Genomic DNA, 12,846 nt, shown 5'->3' with positions numbered 1-12,846 from the left:
GCAATTGAGGGGTTGTGTGCACCCAAGAATTTGTATGACACTAGGTGGGTTGTAGTTACTCTCCTAACATGGGCGGTGATTTGGAGCCGGAATTCAGGAGCTGAATTATTTGTCGAACAGTGGAGTGAAGTTGGGTTGAGCACATTCGTCGGGGAACAAGACTATAACCACTGGGTCTACAAGGGTGCCTGGCTGGAGGACAGCGAGGAGGAAAGAGACAAAAAAATTTGGAGTTGGTTAAAAAGTCGAAAAATGGAGGCTAGTATAGAACGCTGAAACCTGTTCATGGTCGAGATCCTGGGGCAGTGACAGGCCGAGGTCTGGAGGGCTGTGACTTGGCTCTTCTCTGACGGGTGGAAGGAATAGACCATCCTGCATCACTTGTGTGCAGGATCATTGGGAGCTGAGAGAGGCTCTAGTTGAACTACAACGCAGTATGCATCAACAACTCCATGAGAACATGGCAATGCAGGACAAGGAGTTGGAAAAACGAGAGCGCATTCAAGCATTGGAAGATGAGGTTGATGCACTGAGGCAACAACTCGAGCAACTGAAGCTCAAAGTGGAAACCATGGAGGATAGCACAGAGGAAGTCATGGAGGCTACGACCGAACAGGACAACAACAAAGGCTCTGAAGAAGTCTTTTTTGGCATGGACCTAAACAATCCAACACCAATGGACATCTAATCTCACATGTTTCCTTTTTTCACCCATTATCTATATGATGCAATGTAAATGTATATATCTATTGTCTCAATTTTGTAGTATATATAGTTGTAAGAGCACCGGAATGAGGAACTTTTGTGGGCAGAATAGACACATCCTCAGTAGCAGAATTGCAGAACAAATGAAACACCACCAACTCTTTGAAGGCTTGGTTATTTTGATGTAAATTCTGGTTTTTGTTGTGAACAGGCATGATTTTTAATATAAATATATAATCATTCAGGTTAAAAAAAGAAATAAACATTAAAGTTTCTGAGTATTTTGAACGTGAGCGAACAAACCAAGCATTCCAGCTTAGCTCCGGCAATCTATCTCAACTATAAATATACTAGGAAAATTATGTTCCCTCTCAGCACATCAATCCGACCTTTCCTTGGCCACTTGCACTCCTTCCTAGTACTTGCACCACTAAATGAAAATGTGCACTGAAACCTATATGGATTTCATTCCTATCTCTGGAAAAAAAAATTGCTCTACCTCCTAGGACTAGATCCAAGCACTAGAAATTTAATCGATACTCCTTCCGACAACTCGCACTATAGAATACGGCCTCCTCTACTGGATAATTCGGCCTCCTGTCCTTACTCTGAACCACTAGAAAAACTCATGAGAATTTTTCTAGAAATTCCCACTGCTACAAACCCTTGCTGCTATCTCTCCCTTGGCTCGAACAGTGCCTGTTTAATACTGCAAACTGGGTAATTCGAACTACCTTGCTCACTCGGTGTGTCTTCTCCAATCCCTTCAACCTGTTCTTATAATCTCTTGTTGGAGCATCAAGGGCCAAGATCTAATCTCGATTGATGGCTCAGGTCATCTTAGACTCTGTCATGTCACTTTTTTGGAAGTCTCTAGAGAAAAATCGATTTTCTCTATTAATACCCATTAATTAAACAATTTTACTAACTTATACTTGGGAACATTTTAATTATCGGTCAATTAATTTATTTTAGAGGTTTCTAAGTGTGTTCTCTTGAAACCCTTTTTGGGTTTTGGAGATATTGTGTTTTTTAGCCATTTTGACACCTTCGAGAATAGAACACATGTTTGATGCTACTATATCCATCAAAAACTAACATATTTTGGAAGTTATCCAACTGAACCTCGATGATTGGTGTCATCTAGTGTTATAAGAACTAATCTGGACTGCACTAAACCAGCCAATAGAACCGCTTTTTAGATGAAATTGAATTGAAGCAGTCCCACGGACCGAAAAAGGCCAGTTCTATATGGAACTAATCAGTTTTGTACAATGCGACTCAAGACCCTTGGAATGCATTTTTTTTTAAGAATAATATATGAGTGGGTAGCCTAATATTCAACCAAAGGGCCTTACTAATGCTATGTAATAATGGTAATATTGAGAAGATGTTTCGGCGAAAATCACATCATGATTCATTTGTCGACGCGTTTCGAACCAACAAGTGTGGTTCATCGTCAGGACAAGTTGAAGAACCAAACCATGGCAACGGATTAAATAGAGAGAGCAGATCATCCAATGACTATATTGGACCAGGAAACGACTATATTTGACCAGGAAACGGCTAAGTTTGACCAGGAAATTGTACTTGGACCGAGGGATAGGGAAAGGGAAATTCAAAAGTTAGTTTGGTTAATTTTATTATTATATATGATTAAATTTAATTGTTTATGATTAAATGTAAATGTTAAATTCTTAAATTTTTAACATTACCATTAGTTGACTCGAGATGTTTGAGAGTGATTCTAACCTCATTGGATTTCATATGGAGAGTAGAATTTTAGATCCCACTCAAAATCCAACAGACTTAACATATACCAAGCCCTCTATGTACCTCGATGTTAATGGCAATGATTGTTGAACTCCTCTATCATGACCCTAGTAAAAAAGTACCTTGTCAATCTAAGAGTAACTCCACGAATGAAAAAAAAAATTGCATTAAGAGAAAGCTTGGATACATACAAGAAGAGGGAGACTATTGGGTTTTATCTCCCAATGTCTCTCTGTCTTCCAATTTCTTTTATTTTTTTATTTACAATATGTACATATATTTTCCTAATCCCAAATATTAGGTGTCAACGTCCTCCCCTTAACCTAAAGGGATGTCGGTAAGTCCAACCATCATTCTGAATCTTTCAAACTTTTTCCTTCCAAGCGATTTGGTGAAGATGCCTACAATATTCTCATTTGTGGAATAATGTCGTAGGTGGATTGTCTTGGCCTCAACATGCTGTCAAATCAAATGATACTTTGTATTGGTATGCTTGGTTCAATCATGGAACTTTGGGTTTTTAGCCAACTTTATCGTGTTAGTGTTATCAATCAAAAGAGGAGTTGAATGCACTTATTTCTCCTGCAAATCCTCCAGAATTTTCTTGAGCCACACAATTTCCTTTTTTGCTTCAGTTGTTGCCACATATTCTGCCTCAATTTTGGAATCTGTTGGAACTGATTATTTGTGTGACCTCCAAGAGACGTCTCATGATCCAAGACTCATAACATAGCCTAAAGTAGATAATCCAATTTCCTTATCTCCATCGAAATCTAAATTAGAGTATCCAATCAAGCTGAAGTCATCCACCTGTGTATACTTGAGTCCAAAGTCTTGAGTTCCCTTCAAGTGCTTTAGAACGCTTTTTGCAGCAGACCAATGACCCTCACAAGGATTTTGCATAAACCTGGAGAGGATTCCAACAACGAATGAAGTGTTCGGTCTTTGAGACTTCCTATGAGTTGTCTATACTTTGTTGCATCCTCAAATTCTTTTCCTTCAATGGATGTGAGCTTTAAATTCTATTCCATTATAGTAGTCAAAGGATTGCACTCAGTCATGCCAAACCTATTCAACGGATCTCCAATGTAATTCTTCTGAGAGAGGAATATAGACTTCAGATGTTGTGTTACTTCAATACCAAGATAGTAGTGAACATAGTCCAAATTTTTCATTTCAAAACATTTCCTCAACTCTTTCTTTATGGATGCAATGTAATTCTCATTGTTTCATGTCATCAGAAGATCATCTACATATACCACAAGATACACAATTGTTTTTCCAACTTTCTTGATAAACAAAGTTGCATCATCAAGATCATAATGTTTGAAATTGAGTTTCAAAAGATGCTCAGTTGATTTCTCGTACCAGGCTCGCAGTGCTTGCTTGAGGCCATACAATGATTTTACAAGCTCACATACTTTGTGCTCCTGACCTTTCACAACAAATCCTTATGTTTGGGACATAAAAACATTATCTTTGTTGATTTAGATTGTCATTGATGTCCATATGGAAATATTCTGGATACTAAATGATGATGTGAAGCCAAGCAGAGCAGATCCATGAAGCAACAGGAGATATAAGCTAAGGAGGAAAGCCATTGGAAATCATCGTGAACCCAAAGAGTAAGAGGAAGAAGTTCATCGGAAGGAGCAAAGAGGAACACGCAGCAGAGAAAGAGCTAAATAGAAAAAAGGAACACGCAGCGGAGGAGCATAAAACAATGATTAACAAAGGAGTTAACAGTGATATTGAAGAAACAAGCGGAGGGAGTATTAAACCATGGAAACCCATTAAAATTCGCAATGCATATAATAAAACACATCGATGTTTAACATATCGGTAGTATTACATCGGCGGCTTTACCGGCAGATCTATTATGTGCCACAACTCCAAACCCATGATGTGATATGTATTACGAACTCTTTGAACCACTATAATGCACTTTAATAAAATATCGCATCCACCTATCGAAATTGTCATATCGCAAAATCTTAAAGGATGTCACATCAAAACGCCGATTGCAATGAAGCTGTGGACCCGACGGATCAATTAACAGTTGTTTGATACTATATCGCATCCGCTCCATCGGCAGTAGGGGTATTGAGATGTTATATCGTCAAGCCATAGGGTTGCGGTTGCGGGATTTTCACGAGTTGTGATTGCAATTGATGACGTGGATGTGGGACCTCATATGGGTATGGTCTCTCCTATGAAATGTTTGATAAATAAACAAGTTTTTGAGTAATTGGATAAGTCGGCCTCTCCTTCCAAATGGACGCATCCTCTGGGTATTGGTGAAACCTATATAAATACAAGATAAATACCTCACCTTAAGCATCGATCTCATGCATCAGAATACATAGAACTCGTGAACTTGAAGAAAGCCAAAGGACGAGCAGAAACAAAGGAGAAGAAGCCAAAGGTCGATCAGAGGAGAAATACACTGAAACATTAAAGTTGAAGAATATTGATCTCGGGTATCCATTACAGAGAAAGTGAAACAACTCACAACTCATGAACTTGAAGAAACAGAGGAAGTTGAAGGTTGAGAAGCTGAAGGTCTAGCAGACGCCGAAGGTGCAGCAGAAGCCAAAGGCCGAGCAAAGAAGGAAGTCGAAGACAAAGCGGGAAGACAAATCTTTTGACCGGGTTCATCTTGGAAGGCTCGGACCCGAAGTGAAGCCATATGGAAAACAGCGACCTATTACAAAGACTACAAGGACAAGGTTTGGTAAAGAAGTCCTTGGGAGCAGTATAATACAATCAAACATTTCTTGACAAAGTAAAACTATAGGATCGAAGCCCTTGGGGTTGGTGCCTCAGAATTGAAAGGATTGGTGTCCTTGGAGTTGGTGCTCCTAAATTGAAGGTTGGTGCCTTGGTAAGATAGGGTCGAAGCCCTAGAGGTTGGAGTCTCATCAAAGTCCAAGTTGGTGCTTGGAAAAATTCATCAAATATTGTATTCAATCCTTTTCTATATATAATAAAATCATTTCTTCGATTAAATTGTAAGGAATCTAAATTGGTAACAATAACAATTGAAAAGAAATATTGATTCACCCCCCTCTCAGTATTTCCAACACTTTTTCATATTTCCATTCAAGAAAGCAATTTTTACATCCATTTGATGGACTTTCCAACTGTTTTGAGTTGCATAGGAAAAGAGTGTCTGGATGGTAGCGAGGCAAAAGTCTCCTCATAATCGACCCCTTCCTTCTGTGCAATACCTTTTGCCACAAGCCTAGCCTTATGCTTGTCAAGTGAGCCATCTGCTTTATACTTGTCCTTGAAGACCCACTTGCAGCCTATTGGCTTGGTTCCCAATGGAGGATCAACCAGCTTCCAGGTGCCATTCTTTATCAAAGCATCATATTCTTTTTTCATCGCTTCTTTCTGTTCATCACGAAAAGCGGCTTCTTTGAAGGAAGTTGGTTCAAAATCTGTAGACAAATTTAGTTCACAATCATAAAAAACATCCATATCAACAGGTGAATCAAGATCATCTACATCAGCTCCATTTTGTCTAACAGAGCTTCTTGTTCATGTCTTTCCAACCTCATCAAGATGAACACTTTCAAGTGTCTTTGTCAACCATTATGGAGGAACTCTTTGAGATGGCCCAGGCTGCTGTTATGAATATAATTCATAACAAGTAAACTAAATAAAATTAATGTAACTATTAAATAATCAAATATTGGTTATGTTAAATACTCATTAGTTAAGTGAAAAAGCATGTCTAAAAAGACATGCCCAGTGATGAAAGGACACCGACTTAGATATATATATGTGGGTCCTCATTGTAACATTCATCACTTGTACATTTTATATATTAATAAATTATTATTACAAATACCTTTGTGTATTTTTATGTTAAAGTCAATAAGCTATCAGTTTTTATGCTTCAGTGGTATCAGATCCATGGCGCACAATATAATCATGCAGGTATTTGAACGTTGTTCGCCGCACAATGTGCCATTACATTCACGTCTTGAATGCATTGAGCAGATTAGTAAAATTCAAGAAGCATTTCAGCACTTTGAAAAATCAATTGCGGAAGTTAAAGCATGTTGAGAGGAAATCGATAATAAGGAAGATAATAGCAACAATGAAGAAACAAAACTAAATGAAGCAGGAAAAGAATATTTTGATCAGAATGATGATAATGTTGAAAATGAAGGTGTTGCAGAAAATAATGAAGATAATGTGGCTGAGGATTATCTTGAGAAACAAGAAAATGAACAACAACAACAACAACAACGCAGAGATGGGGGCATCTTTTAAATGGTTATGCCAATGGATTAGTCGATAGTGATTCCCTTATCCGACAAAACCAGGGGACAGTGAATGCCATGGCAACAAAGATGTATGAGGAATTTCTAAAGTTACCGCATCAGAGAGATTCCACGGACGATGGATCGATAAGAGGTTTGGAGACAATGTTGGTCAGCTACTAGATGCAAACCAGACAAATATACTGAAGTCAGCAACCACACCTGGGCAGCCTTCGGGGCAAGTTTTACATAATACAACAGGTAATATGGCAGTTGCTCTTCAGCAAGTTCAGGCTCATAACCAACAACTTCCTGTAGCCACACAGGACATCAAAACCGAGATCTGGCACTTCAGATTCTTCATTATTTGGAGTACCTGGAGTTGGCCATTCAAAACCAAATTTATTAAGCCCAGGTGCAAATCAAGGAGGAAATAATCTACCTTTGAAACGCTGGCCCCTGACAGGTCTTGACCAACTTCGACCGGGACTTCTACCAACACAGAAATCTTTCATTCAATCTCCACATCAATATCATCATATTCAGATGTTAACTCCGCAGCAACAACAACTTTTTCTCCAAGCACAAGCCCAAGGAAATTTGACATCTACACCATGTTCTAATTTTGGTGATATGGAAAGCAGAAGAATTCAGATGCTTCTAAGTAACAGGAAAGTTGTTGCAGGCAAGGATGGCCAAACTAATGTTGTTGGTGACATGACCCAGAATGTTGGGTCTCCACTACCATGACCTGAAGCAGACATCATATTGAAGATGAAAATAGTTCAAATCCAATAGCAGTAGCAGCAAAGCAATCAACAACAACTTCAACAGCAGGCTCTGTCAAACCAGCAGTCCCAGGTTACTAGCCATCAGCAGCAGTAGCAAGAGAAACTTGGTGTTGCTGGTGTTTCAGTTGAGGGGAGTATGTCAAACTCTTTTCGTGGAAATGATCAGGCTGCATCTAAGGGTCAAAATGGAAGAAAAAGAAAGCAGCCTGGGTCATCTTCTGGTCCAGCTAATAGCTCAGGAACTGCAAATACTACTGGTCCATCCCCAAGTTCTGCACCTCCGACTCCATCTACTCATACCCTTGGAGATGTAATGTCCATGGCTGGTGCATTGCAGAATAGTGGCAGCTCATCTAAGACGTTGATAATGTATGGATCTGACGGATCTGGGGCCCTTGCTTCACCATCCAATCCTCTAGCTGATATAGATCGCTTTGTGGAAGAGGGGTCCTTGGATGATAATGTGGAGTCATTTCTATCTCATGATGATACAGATGCTAGGGATACAGTAGGTCGGTGTATGAATGTTAGCAAAGGGTTTTCATTTTCGGAGTTCAGTTGCTTTCTGCAGCCTAGGGACATTCAAGAAGCTGCAGATGCAGCAAAAGCTCGATTTGCGCACATTGATGGCGATCATCTGACGATGTTAAAAGTGTACCATGCTTATAAGCAGAATAATGAGACTCCAACATGGTGTTATGATAATTCTATCAATACAAGAACCCTCAAATCTGCAGACAATTTGTTGACAACAATTTCATATTAGTTTGAACAGTGGAATCTTTTAGTAAGAACAGAGAGTTGTTTACAATGTTTTGATACCACTAAAGCATAAAAACTGATAGCTTGTTGACTTTAACGTAAAAATACACAAAGGTATTTGTAATAATAATTTATTAATATATAAAATGTACAAGTAATGAATGTTACAATGAGGACCCGCATATATATATCTAAGTCGATGTCCTTTCGTGACTGGGCATGTCTTTTTAGACATGCCTTTTCACTTAACTAATGACTATTTAACATAACCAATATTTGATTATTTAATATTTACATTAAATTTATTTAGTTTAGTTGTTATGAATTATATTCATAATAGTTGCTCAATTGACTGAGATGGGGTTGAATCAAGATTTAGCCTCCCAATTATGTCAATCACATCATTCAAAGTGTCATCTTGATCAATGGTTGGAGCTTCATGAAAGGGAGAGAGTGCTTCAGAAGAAGATTCTACAGATTGATCCAGTATAGGGATCCCCCATTCAAGATGTGGAATCTCATTATCAAATTCTTGAAAATACTTTGCATGTACAAATCTATCCAAGTGATCAAGTTGTCGCTCAACAACATTTTCAGTCTTGGAAGATTCAAGAAAGATCACATCTCTAGATATTGTAAACTTCTTATTAACTTCATCATAGAGACGGTATGCTTTAGAGGTATTTGAGTACCCCAAGAAGATACATTTGTGACTCCTTGCACTGAGTTTGTTTTTTTGTTCCTTTGGTATCAAGGCATAACAGGTGGAACCAAAAACCCTAAGATGTCTCGCCGAAGAAATGTGGCCATACCACATTTCATAGGGAATCTTGTTTTTTGTAACATGAGATGGACACCTATTCTTTATATACACATCACATAGAACTGCATCAACCCAAAACATCAGCTTAACATTCTTGAAAATTATCATTGAATGTACCATATTTAAGATTGTCCTGTTCATTCTTTCAGCTACTTTGTTACATTGGCGATGTAGTATACCTAAGGGGGATAGTATGGGGTACCGAGGGAGGTACCCAAGAGAATAATGTAATAATGGGATGGGCCATAGTTAATAAATAAAGTGTTTAACCCACACATCATGTAAGGGACCACAAGTAGTTAGCAATAATGTGATAAGCCCATGGTATTAGATAGATGGTATTGAGGAAACCATGGTAACGACCCATGTTATTGTATTTATGAGGCCTATATAGAGGCTCAAGACTCCCCATGGAGAGATGTTAAGGATTATTGTATGAACAAGCATTATGGCTTGTAGAGTATTCTCATTCCTTAAAGAGTGATTGTATAATGTTGCCCTACCTCAAGGGTTTGATACCAATAAAGAATCATTTCTATCTTGTTATTTTTGGGCATATTTATATTCTTATACATTTGCAGGTCAACTCTATTACAAGTGGTATCAGAGCACTTTCTTGGGAAAAGCGGAGAATTTTTTTATTTTTTGCGGGAATTTTTTAGGCGGCGAGTTTGTAGATCAGATCTATAAGTTCTGGTGCAAAATTTGCATAATCTAATTGTAGATCTAGATTCTTTGCGCAAAAATACCCAATTTCAAAAAAGAATCAGTCGAATCGAAGTCTAGATGAGGGAGATATCACAGATTTAAAAATCAGCTGTGTTGCAGAAATGTTTTGACGAAAATTTGTGGACGGCGGATCTCCAGTTAATTTTTGTCGTTTTTGTGGGGAATTTTGAGAAAAAAATTGCAGACCTGAGATCCTCTTGAAAAATTACCCAATTTCAAAAAAAAATCGATCGAATCGAAGTCCAGATGAGGGAGATATCGCTGATCTAAAATCAGCGCTTTTTCAGAATTTTTTGTGACAGTGGGACAGTTGCAGCACAAATATGGAATTTCAGTGCCTAGATCGGGATTTCTATCACATGAGAAGATGCAGAATGGTCATTCCATTTCCGAAAACAGATCATAATAATGATTCTGAGCAATATTGACCGAACTGTGGCCATTTTAATTTTCGCCAAGTGTGTGTTTTTTTTCAAAACCCTCTTCATGGCTTCTAGCAAGAGATTTTTTACAGGGAACGATAAGGGTCTTACTATTGAAGAATTGATAGAAAGAGAAAAGTCATTATGGCCAATAGGATGGAAAGGTTTCGTAGTGACTCATTTTAAAGAGGAGGCGGTCACATGGTGGGAATCACTTGATAGAACGAAGTGTATAAACCTGCCCAATGAAGAATTTGAAAAATTATTATTAGACAAATGGTCTCATGCTGGAAAACAAGATAATGAGAAACATGTGGGGTTACTTTCTACTGGTATCCCCTTATTACAAGTTCATAGATGTGTTCAGAAAGAGAAGATAATTGTGTATATCAATCCTAGTTGCAAGTATAATTTTATTAATGTTCATTTCGCTAAAAGATTGCAAGTCCCAACCAAACAAATGGAGCACACACAAGTTCATAATGAGGAGGTGCAAGTTTATAAAGATTTGAAAATTTCTATGGAAAAGTATGTATTGCATTCTGATTTTTATGCTTCAAATATGGTTAATGTGGATGTTGTTTTGGGATACCCTTGGATGAAATCTATTGGTATGTTGGGTAGATGAAGCCCCGCGCAATGGTTATGAGGCACAAAGCCCGAAATTTTGGGTAAAGATAAGGTAAAGACTTCGCGGGATGCGCGGAGCGTGATTTGTAATAAGTTGAATCAAAGGATAGTCCGCCCAAAAACAATGTAAAGAAATGTAAATTGAGTCGCCCGCCCATGGTTTTCAGACCATGGAAAGGTATAAATAGAGCGAGGCTCTATGGGTAGAAAGTAGCTTTTTGGAATGTAATCTTGGATCTGGCATGTAATGGGTTTTTGAGAAGGAAAGTCTTGAAGCGTCTGTAAGTCTGAGTCGAGGGTATTGGGTAGTAGATAGAGGCTCTGCAGTTGTGTGCGCAGAGGCCTGGAAGAGTTTGCAGTTGTGTGCACAGACCCCTACAGCTGAGTGCGCAGGACGGATCTGGATGTATTAGTGAGGAAAGTTAATAAAGATAAATTGATTCTAAAACACTGTGTTAAATCTGAATAATTTCGGATCTGGTTAATGTATGGTTAATATAACTGTTTGATCTATGCACGTATGCTCATGTTATGAATATATGCAAATTTGTATCTCTGTTAAGTGCACGCACTAGTTATCTTGATTAAATGTTTGCTTAAAGACCCTCACAAGAAAAAATGATCTATAACAAATCATTAAGTAATTAGTAGTGAAAAGTAGCCCTGTTTCAGATCTGCGCGGAAGCAGAGTAGCGCAAGGCAGCAGAACGGTGCGCGAAGCCTTCAAACCACATCTAGACATCCCTAGGGTGCGGAAACCTGGTTCCAGCACCCTCCCCTGCTACTTCGGGTGAGACCTTAGTCTGCATTCCGCGGGCTGTTTCCAAACGGGCCGGTAGTTGCGGGATTTGTTTGGCTAAATAATTCTTTCGAACCTAGGTTAGGCCCATATAAGCAAACAAATGGTTCCATTGCCGGGACTTGAACCCGAGTCTCTCAGGTGAGAGCCGAGTATCCTAACCAACTAGACTACAACGGAGCAGTGCGATATCTTTCGCTCGGGGCTACAAAGGATGCAGCAAGGGTTTCTGAAATTCGGGCCTTCTAGACCTCCATGGAAGGGAATATCCGGACACAGATTGCTCGAAGACCGCGCATGTCTCCCACGATCTACAATAATTTCCAAAGCACAGCCGAGTTCAAAGTGGACATGCATCACTTGTATATCGGGCACGAAAGGATCCAAAGCGATCATGGGTCACACTTCCATTCATTGCCACAGATGATGCCATTTACGCGGTATTAGCAGCATGGCCTCTAGAATGGCGCGCCCCAGACAAGGTCGTTCTCGACAGGATGGCAGCACAACAGCAGAAGAAGGAACGACAACAGTGACTCACTCAACTGGCAGAAAAGACACGTCAGGAACAACAGGCCGCTTTGCAGCAGGAGGCTACCAAGAGCCCGACAGCAGAAGAGAACCAGGCAGATCAGGAAGTAGACTTGGAACAGGACCCACAACAGGAAACAGAGACACAGGCCCACCTCAAGCGATCGTGCGGTAAGGAATCACCAGCCGCACGAAAAAAGTCCAAAACCGCGAAGACTTTGGAAAAAGAATTCATTGACAGTAGCCCGCCAGCGAGCAATGTTCCCACCAGTACACTGACCGAACTCATCACCGAGCAGACAACTGTGTTGGGGGAGATCCGAGCACAGTTGCAGGCACTACAGGTGCGCACCCCGGGTAGGGTCACCCTACAGCCAGCAGAAGACACAGCCGCCGCCGAGCGGACACCGAACACCCTACCGTTGCCAGCAGACGCTATCCTCGCCGAAGCTGCAAGCGAAGAATGTAGCTGGGGATTAAATCTGGCTGCCCTGTCCAGAGAAATACTATACCAACTGCAAGAGCGGGTAACTAATGAGCTTCGTGACAGGGAAGGTCGCGCCTTCCACACCTTGACAGAGCAGCAGGCAAAGTTAGAACAAGTCAC

The 12,846-nt window shown here is 39.7% G+C and overlaps 1 non-coding gene and 1 pseudogene across 1 annotated transcript; one reads left to right on the top strand and one right to left on the bottom strand.

Annotated features, from left to right (window-relative positions):
- Window positions 1-460: 460 nt before the first annotated feature.
- On the top strand, window positions 461-8,309 carry LOC149211115 (transcriptional corepressor LEUNIG pseudogene; annotated as a pseudogene).
- A 3,506-nt stretch (window positions 8,310-11,815) lies between these two features.
- TRNAE-CUC (transfer RNA glutamic acid (anticodon CUC)) lies at window positions 11,816-11,888 on the bottom strand. Its single transcript has one exon. It is a non-coding gene; the product is annotated as a tRNA-Glu (tRNA).
- Between the last annotated feature and the right edge of the window lie 958 nt (window positions 11,889-12,846).

This window comes from Pinus tabuliformis, chromosome 1_2 (assembly GCF_031772625.1).
Source record: "Pinus tabuliformis cultivar Carrire ecotype Pingquan chromosome 1_2, CPIR1, whole genome shotgun sequence".
Lineage (NCBI taxonomy): Eukaryota > Viridiplantae > Streptophyta > Pinopsida > Pinales > Pinaceae > Pinus > Pinus tabuliformis.
This window is presented reverse-complemented; position numbering and strand designations above follow the sequence as displayed.